The sequence below is a fragment of the Sarcophilus harrisii genome, chromosome 2 (genome assembly GCF_902635505.1).
Source record: "Sarcophilus harrisii chromosome 2, mSarHar1.11, whole genome shotgun sequence".
In the NCBI taxonomy this organism is placed as follows: Eukaryota; Metazoa; Chordata; class Mammalia; order Dasyuromorphia; family Dasyuridae; genus Sarcophilus; species Sarcophilus harrisii.
Genome location: NC_045427.1, coordinates 269,756,497 through 269,766,185, shown reverse-complemented (window position 1 = coordinate 269,766,185; position 9,689 = coordinate 269,756,497). Strand labels below are relative to the sequence as shown.

General features: G+C 37.1%; 1 protein-coding gene across 1 annotated transcript in view; it reads left to right on the top strand.

The window, feature by feature from the left end:
* Nucleotides 1-4,393: 4,393 nt before the first annotated feature.
* The window catches only part of AKAP6 (A-kinase anchoring protein 6), a 560,862-nt gene continuing 555,566 nt past the window's right edge, over nucleotides 4,394-9,689 (top strand). The window contains exon 1 of the mRNA XM_031952248.1: nucleotides 4,394-4,590. The gene's annotated coding sequence lies outside the window, so the exon portion shown is untranslated. The remainder of the gene's footprint in view (nucleotides 4,591-9,689) is intronic.

Sequence of the window (9,689 nt, the reverse complement as noted above, 5' to 3'; positions counted from 1 at the left end):
CTACTGGTCATTTATTACAGAACAATAATATTCCATAACATTCATATACCACAATTTACCCAACCATTCTCCAGTTGATGGACATCCATTCATTTTCCAGTTTCTGGCTACTACAAACAGGGCTGCCACAAACATTTTGGCACATACAGGTCCCTTTCCCTTCTTTAGTATCTCCTTGGGGTATAAGCCCTATAGTAGCACTACTAGGTCAAAGGGTATGCACAGTTTTATAACTTTTGGGACATAATTCCAGATTGCTCTCCAGAATGGTTAGATTCGTTCATAGCTCCACCAACAATGCATCAGTGTCCCAATTTTCCCTCATCCCCTCCAACACTCATCATTATTTTTTCCTGTCATCTTAGCCAATCTGAGAGGTGTGTAGTGGTATCTCAGAGTTGTCTTAATTTGCATTTCTCTGATTAATAGTGATTTGGAGCACTCTTTCATATGAGTGGTAATAGTTTCAATTTCATCATCTGAAAATTGTCTGTTCATATCCTTTGATCATTGAGCACAAAGTTTTACAAAAATGATTTACAAAAGTTATCTTCACATGATTTGGAAACACAAAATACTGTTTGCTGGAGATAGAAACATACTAGTTGCTGGAGACAGGACAGAAAGAAAATAGGCCTTATTTACTGCAAATCATCTGACTCTACTACAATACTCTGTTTGCCATACTTTCTGTACCATATCTGTTTTCATTCACGTGCCACCATTAACAATAACTTGTCAATATTTCCATGGAGTTTCAATCTATCACTCCCTGAGCTAATTCTATAGTGGTGAGAGTTGTATGTTGAAATTTCCCTTCAGACCTTTGAACTTGTGCTCCCTTGCATTTTCCTATCTTTCATCCTCCCAATCTTATGATTTGGGAAGGTCCAAGAGATTAGGTGACAGACAGGAAAAGAAGTCCTTTGAGGGTTGGAGAACAAAGTTAGTATCCAGTCATGTAAAAACTAGGGTATTAAGTAAGGAACTAGGGACTGGACTAAATAATAGGAGTCCAGCCCCTGGGAAACTGAGCAATCTCAGGTACTGGGAATTAAAGATTAAAACAAAAACTCAGACTGGGAATTGTGATATTAAGATAAAAACATAATAGGTTTTAGAGTGACTTAGGCTGTTGAACTAGTGAACTGTGGGATAACAACCACAGTGGCTAGAGTACTGGGTTTGGAATCAGGAAGATTCATTTTTTAGGAGTTCAAATCTGACTCCACATACTTACTGGATGTGTAACTCTGGACAAGTCACTTGGTTCCTTTTTGTCTTAGTTTCTTCTTCTGTAAAATAAGCTGAAGGAAATAGAAAACCACTCCAGTATCCAAGGCAAACTGCAAAATGGACTCATGAAGAGTTGGACATGATGGAATAAAAATTTTAAAAAAAGAAAATGATGACTGTTGAACACAGGTGTGAATGTCCCTTTCCTAGAGCCAGGTTGGGACTGACGTAAGCTGGCTACTCTTATACCTTTGAAATATTTGCAGATCCCTTATAGTTATTCACAACTTCACAAATACACTTCAGTTTTTCTTCAATTATTTGTGGGTATTTATTTTTAATAATTTGGAGTCATTAAATCAACAAATACACTTACTACGTTCTAGGCAATTTCCTAAGTGCTGAGGATACAAAAAAAGGTAGAAGACCATCCCTATCTGTAAGGGAGTCATGTTTTAACAAGAGAGGCAACACACTGATAAGTATGTACAAACAAGCTATAGGATACATTGGAAATAATTAATAAAGGTATGGCACTACTAGTAAAGGAAAGGCTTCTTGAAAGTGAAATTTCAGCAGAGTTTTGAAGGAAGCCAGGAGTCAGAGATGAGAAAGGAGAACATTTCAAGCAGGGAACCCAACCAGTAAAAATGCATTATATTGTGAGATAGAATGATTTATTCAAAGAGCAGCAAGGAGGACTGTGTCACTAGATCCCAGAGTGGGACGTGGGGAAGGGTTTTGAACATCAGAGGATTCTATATTTGACATGATTAGAACTATGCTTATAGAAAGATCATTTTGATAATTTTGTAAAGGATAGACTGAAGTGGGGAAAAATTTGTGGCAGGAAGTGTCTGTCTTCCCAATCAATATTGGATCTCAGAAATTATAATTGTTTTATGATTAGGTAGTTTCACCAATTCCTTATTATCAAATAGTTTCCAAGTGGGAAAAAAAAAAGAAATTTCATTTGTTCTCCCTGGCTTAGGGACTGTTGAGCCGGTTTTTTGACTTCTAATTTTAGCCCTCTGCTTTTTCATGGAATCATAAAATTTTAGAACTGGGTCATAGCCCACCCCCCACCTTGAGATCATCAAATGTACTCTCATCACTTTTCAAATGAAGAAACAGATGCACAGAGCTTCTGTATCTTGTTCAAAGCCAAGCAGTAATTTAATGATAAAATTTGGAATTCTTTTGACACCCAAGTTTAGTTTTAGGAATAATGGGTTGAAGTTGCAGAGAGGCAAACAGGCGTGGTATAATAAAAATCTTAACAATTAGAGCTATTCAATAATGAAATGAACCATCTCAGGAAATAATAGGTTCCTCCTCACTTGAAGTATTCAGGTATCAGCTAGACAGCTGAACATTCAGGTTGGATTGGTAGGCTCTGAGGTCCCTCCCTTCTATGACATTATCTGATTCTTTCCCCTGAACTCTGCTTTTTCTCTTGGCTTTTGAAATCTTTGATCTACAATACAGAGAAGTCAGGATAACAGAGTTTGGACTTCCAGTAATAAATTGTCTGATCATGGGAGTGTCAGATGATCTTTTTTTCTCTCTCTTTCTCATCTATATGTTGTCATCCTTTTTCCTTCCTTCCCTCCTCTCCTAAGTTCTCATTAGGCAAAATGAAAATGATTTCTGTTTTACGTCCCCTGGGATATGGCTCTCAGTGCATCTGTTCCTTGTAACCTTCTAGCACTTTGGTGCCACATTGACTTTTTTTTTTTTAATCAGTTCTAGAAATACTGCATAAGCTCCTTTGACCCATCTACCCCTTGGGCTATTGGTTAACATAGCTATTTACAATCTTGCCTAGAAGGGAATAACATAATCATAATAATTTATTGGATTTATGCATAGCTTTTCTTTTAAGAGCTCAAAATAAGCTCAGCTGTGGAGATATAACTGATTTAGGTCAGCTTGATTTCTTCCATCTCTACTTATGGACTAAGATTATTAAATATTTAGGAGATTGGTTGCTGTGCACTACACCACACTTTTCCCCACATAGCAAAGAAAGGTTGTTTGTACTTAGGGATATGGTGGAAAAAAGCAGTTGGTTTAAGTTGCTTTTTTTTTTTTTTTTTTTGGTAACAAACTGGTCATGATAATGAAAGGCAAAGTGTATTGGCTTAAATAGGACTTTTTTCATACAACTCTGGTGTTTTGGGAGCAACTTCATCTAGGTAACATTTTTTATGAGAGAGAGAGAGAGAGAGAGAGAGAGAGAGAGAGAGAGAGAGAGAGAGAGAGAGAAAAGAAGGAGGAGGAGGGGGAGGGGGAGGGGGAGGAGGAGGAGAGAATGGAAAAATAGCAATAAAAGAGAAAGGAGAAAGAGAGAGAGACTGAGAAGAAAGAGAATAGGTGCTATAAACTGGATTATTTCCAAAGCTTTGCTCTAGTTGCCCCAGACATCAGGCTTAAGCTCAGAAAAGGGTTCCTTGCTTCCTATCTCATCATTTTCATTATATAATATAGGGTTCACTCCAAAGCCAACATAAAGTTCCCTGTTCTCCCCCAACCAGTTAGTGGATGGTCTCTAGAGATTTCTAAACCTTCATTTATGTGCCTGTCAGTCAGATGAAAGCCAGAGCTACTCTGCATGCAGAAGGTACTGTAGGTTGGTCTACAGCAGAAAATGATAAGGGGAGGTTTTCATTGGCTAGTGATTTGCTCACGTTTTCAGAATAAGAACCTATTTGCTTTAGAACTGAAATTATTGTTTAGCAGCTTAAATTCTACTTTTAAAGATTTCTCTGCTTTCTCATCTTCTGTCCTCATCAATTCCTATTTTAAAGGCTCTTAGGCAGGCCATGAAACAACTCTTATCATGATCTGAAAATACTATATTATTATAATTTTGGGAGATGAATCACAAAACACTTAAATTTTTTAACTGGAAATTTTTTTTGCATTGCAATTTTTTTCTTAACACTAATTTCATGTCCCAGATTTATTTTTTTCTTTTAATGAATATGATATAAAGTATGACACAATTTTGATCTTTCATTCTTCTAAATCACAGAGGTCGGAGTGCTTTTATGGAAATCTGTTTAAACCCATAGATTTTTGTCCAAGGAGCAATTCTTTTCCTTCCGTTTAAATCTTGCACATCGTCTGTTTCTTACAGAGCTTCCGTATTGTCTTGGGCTCCACTGGAAATGCAGTAAGGATTCCTAGCACATCCCAGTTGCCATGGCAACAGCAGTCTTTCCCATAATGAGCTGCATCATCTGAACTGATGTCACAGCATCATGCAGCAGGTCAAACAAGGCATCTCCTAGTATTGCATCCTACAGATGTGCCGTAAACATCAAAAGAGGATGGTTAGAGCAAGAGATGGTAAGTGTTAAATGTCTGTGTCTTAATTGCACGGCTGTTTTGTTGGTTAGTTCCTGTCTTTCCCAAGGCAGAGACATGGGAAGGCTGCCTGCTTAAAATGGACTGGGAAGGAAGCTACTGTTTTACCTAAATCTGTTTTTCAGGCAACTAGGCTGAGACAAAGGCCTACAAGAGCTACATAGGAACCAAAATGTTTATAATTGTTTTTGTTTCTTCACTGTCATTTTGAATATCCTCCTTAGATTGGCTCAGATGTATATGGTAATTTACTATGGCAGTAAAACATTCTTTGAAATAAGTGTTGCCCTGTATTTGAATGGAATAAGAGATACGTATCTCTTTAAAATGTTGACTCACTAACGAGTTCTTTGCTCTTATGACTTAAGAAACATTTCAGGGTTTGCAGCATGAAATCTATTATTTACCTCCGTTGGGTTTCATTTCCCTTATTTCACTCACATTGTAATGAACTAGTGCTGAATAAGCATTTCACACAGCACTAATGTGAAATATGATCTTATACAGTGTTCTAGATGGCTTTTTTATTTTTATAAGGACAAACAAAAGTTGAATTAAATGATACAGTTGTCATGGTTCATGAAATAGTTTCTCAGAGTCATTTTTATAAACATTCAAATAGTTGAAAGACTCTCTCGATATTGTTTATTCCTACGCATTTTTGCTCAAGTTTCTCTGGAAAATGTTATAGAAATTATTTACAGACTGAGTTTTAGCTGAGAAAGGAACAAGTCTCTTCTCTGCGGCAATTTCAGGGAAAGGTGGAACCCCTGGGATGGCATGTCTTAAGTGATGGTGTAGCTGATGTCCCTCACTTCACCTTAACCAAAGTCCAGGATGCTGAATTGTACCAGTTTCCTCAATTTTTATGTCAAACATTTTTCTTTCTCTGGAATGTCACTGGTCCAGATATAATAACCTCAACCAAATTCTGCAACTCTGGATAAACAGCTTTTGGTTTCTATGTCTCTGGGTTTAGTTCGAGAAGTCTTGATTCTAATGCTGTGGTGGTTGTCATTACTCTTATCTGACAGGAAGAAAGAAAATCAGAAGTGTGTTGTTCTTTGTTTTGGGGAATGAACATAGAAATGGGTTTCCCCAGTGGAGCTGAAGGGGAGAAAGGAGGAAGCATATGTCAGTTCAAATGATCAATATGTGCACTTGGAATTAGGGAGTGGTCGGTCTTTTGGCTCAGGGCTGCAGAGTTGTTAGTTTGTATTGGAGGAAAGTCTGGTAGACAGACAGAATAGCATCTCCCAAGCCTCTTCTATCAGAGATGAGTATTTTTTAAAAAAATAAATTTAAAAAGAATTAGTAATACTTAGGAAAACTGGCTCCAAAAGCCTCTTTTTCTTCCTTACACTAAGAAAAGCATAATGCCCTGATCTGGTACTAAGAAAGTCCTTAGCCATCAGTTAGGTTATCTGAGCTGCATCATCTATCTGTTTCCATTATGGCTAAGCTCGGGATGGTGTCTTAAAAACTACACAACATGGCAGAGGTCAGTGTAGTTTTACTTCATTTCAAGCACTTAGGAGTGTGAGTTGTTCATCTCTTGCTTTCTCGTATTGTATGATGGGAGCAGAAAGCTCTTCTGGGATTGCTGGGTGTGAGCAGAGCAGGATCCGAAGAGATAAGGTGACTGGGGACAGAGGGAAGGGGGAGGCAGGGGAGAGAGAAGTAGTAAATAGGAATGGGGAAAAGGGAAGTGTCTACCAAAGTGGCTGAATGATACTGGGGAAAATAATCTACTGACTCCTTTAAAAAAGAAAAGAAAAAGAAAACTTGCTACTGAGGAGATCAGTAGCTAGGATAGATTTTGCTTGATAATTTTCAGAGTTAGGAAGGAATATAGAGTAACCAAAAGCAGTAAGTGTATCAGTGATTCGTTTTCAGTTACTCCCTCTCTGATGGTAATCTGTACAATTTACTGGAAGTTGCAGAAAACAGATTCTTCTAGGACTGATAGAGAAAGTGAGGGATAGTGCTAAGCGTGGGGGAAGGGCATGGATGGGTGTGGACTGATGCAGTTACTTAGCAAAAAAAAAAAAAAAAAAAAAAAAAAAAAAAAAAAAAAGGTACTTCCGGGCTGGTTGAGCATCTGATTTTCCCCCTTCCCCCAAACGTTTGAAATGGAGATTACATTTCCTCAAACACTTAGGGTTGTGTACCTTCCTTTTACCCCAAAGGAACAAAACTCTCCTAATGGGAGTGGCCATCAGGATCCTAGTTTTCTTTGCGAAGGATGGTAGCCCTTGAAACTCTGCCGCTGCTTGTTTTAATTACTGGGGCTGGGGCTATTTCAGTTGCTTAAGCTTTAATATATCCCCAAGGGGTAAAGAGGGTGTATCTGGGAGAGGGAGGAGGGGAAAGAAAAGGGGGGAAGAACCCAAAGGGCAAAAAGCATTCCCCTCTTTCACAGTACTGATGCATCTTGGAAACTTTTCCAGGACTCATATAGTTCTGCTGATGATTTTAAAAAACTAACGAGCCTGCTATACAGGAGTTCTTAATCTGAAGCTATAGATCCTTAGATTTTGCAGGGTTGGGGGAAAGGAGGAAAAAGTGAAATTGGATGGGGGGGGAAAATTTTGTCTTTATATTCAAAAACAGTAATTGAAATTTATCTTTTCTTTCAATTATGAATGTAATAAATATTATTTTGAGGAGTTCATGGGACATACCAGATTGCCAAAGAGGTCTATTGACACTGAATAGTTAACAATTCCTTCCTTAGACCAAGGCTTCTTAAACTTTTCTATTCACAATCTCTTTTTGCCAAAGAAATTTTTATATGACCCCAGACATATAGGTATATAAAATAGGTATACAAATCAAACATTTACTGACAACAAATCATAATTTCATGACTTCCACATTTAGTTACAAGACTGCATATGAAGCAGCAAATCCAGTTTAAGAAGCTATGCTATAGAATATATGTGACTTGGTTCATTTCTTGGTCTCAGAAAACTCAGATCTCTTATTGGAATGAGGTGGGGATTAGGGTCACTCTTGCAATGTAAGAATATGCTGAATTGTTAGTTTCCTATGGAATGTGTATGCATGTTTATGAAATCTTAATTGTATACCCAAAATAGTTAAGTATTGAACCTTCAAAATTGTAACTACTCCACCCCATTCCACATTGATCCATATAGTCTAATAAAAAAAAAATGTTCACAAGTGGGAATGAAATTTCATCTCTTATCCTGAGATGGAGCCAAAGGCCTTGACAGGTTGTTAATTCTGGGAAGGTCTGAATGTATGTATTTCTCCAGAGAGTATAAATTTCCCTAAACTAAATCTTAAAGCACCATGCTAGCCTTTCCTGACATCTTTTATTAGGAAATGGGATTCTTAGAAAAACTAAATGAAATTGGCATGGATGGGGGGTTCATACTGGAACCATTCCTGATTAGAACGTGTTCCTGAGATCTGATACTTAAAATTAGATTCTTAGAATATTAGAGTTGAAAGGATTTCATTTGATCCCACACCTTCATTTTACAGAGGAGGAAACTGAGCCTCAGATAAGCAAAATGGTGGCTTTGATTTAACTACTAAGAAAACTTCTGTTATTTGATCTCAAGTTTTAAGATTCCTAAGTCCAGAATTACTCTTTTCTCTAAACCTTGAATTTGTTGTGTTGTTTCTATTTATCTCAAGTCATTTGTAAAGAAAAGAAGTGGATATTGCTTTCCTGTATTCTCAACAGGCTGGTTGTTCTGCTCTGAGAATCCATTTCAGAGATTTGGGTTTAAAGAGGGGCAATTTCTCTGTTCAGTAAAGGATTGACTGTTGCCCTTGTTTCATAGAGAATCCAAATTTTGCTTACACTAGAAAGAGTTAACCTCATGCCCTCTCTGGGAAGCCATGTGTTTAATATGAATTGATAGTCACCTTTGCATCATCTTCTTTATTTACCTCTGGCAGTTTCTACCCTGGCTGTCATTCTGAACCTGCTATATGGGAATCTTGTCATCTTCCTTTTGTGAAGATAATGGACACACAGATAATCTGATATTGCCTCTGGCATTACTTGCATTTTAAAATCTAGTTCCAAAACTCCTCAGGGAGGGCAGGAGATGGTTAAGATAGGATGGCAATTCAGTTTTGCCCTAAGGAAACCCTCAAGCTTTCTTCCTAATACTCCAGGAGGAAAAGTCTGATGGGAAAAGTGATGAGAGTTTCAGGAGGCAGTTTGACTGAAGCCAGCTTCCAAGAAAGCAGGGGGAAAAAGTTAGCCACAGCAGGTTAAAATTAGTATTTCTTTTGAAAAGTATTTGGAGGTATGTTATTGGAGGGAAAGTCATTTTGTTTTTGTTTAAATTCTAGAGCAGATGAATGGTAGTTTGTTTTGAATTTCAGTAGTCCTTAGTAAGTAGATTTCTCTCATTCTGTAATGGTTTTATATTGTACATATATCAGTAGACAAATACAATACCATCTTCCTATCATTTTGCCAGTATTTGTGATACCATACTCATCTTCCTTGGAGTCTCTGCTCCTTTGATGTCTGATTCTAATAGGTGACCTTTGGCCTTATCTTGCTTGAAACCAGGCTTCTCAAGGCAATTGCCACCTCCAAATAAAGCTCCACAGCTCATGGATCTCTTCATTCCCTTATGTATTGTCTTTATCCATTAGGATATATATTCCTCAAGGACAGAGGTCATCTTGCTTGCATATATATATAAAATATGTATATATATAAATATATGTATGTGTGTGTATACCCAACTCTTAGTTCATTGCTGAGTGTTCAATAAATGCTTTGTATATCTGCATGTTGATAGCATGTTTATAAACATACTATCTTGTGTGATATCTATTTTCTCTTTGTACTTGTCTATCTCAAGACTATATTGGGATCCTGATGAGTGAAGATTAATTTTAATTCAGTAAACAATTAGCATATTATGGTTAGAAAGTGTGATCAAATTTTATCCTTGCATATTCAATAATAATAAAAAACAACAATGATACTTATACTTCAGTTTAAATGACACATAAGACCATCTGGCTTTATATTAGAGCAAAAGACAATTCTCTACCTTTAAAGGGATTCTCCATTTCAT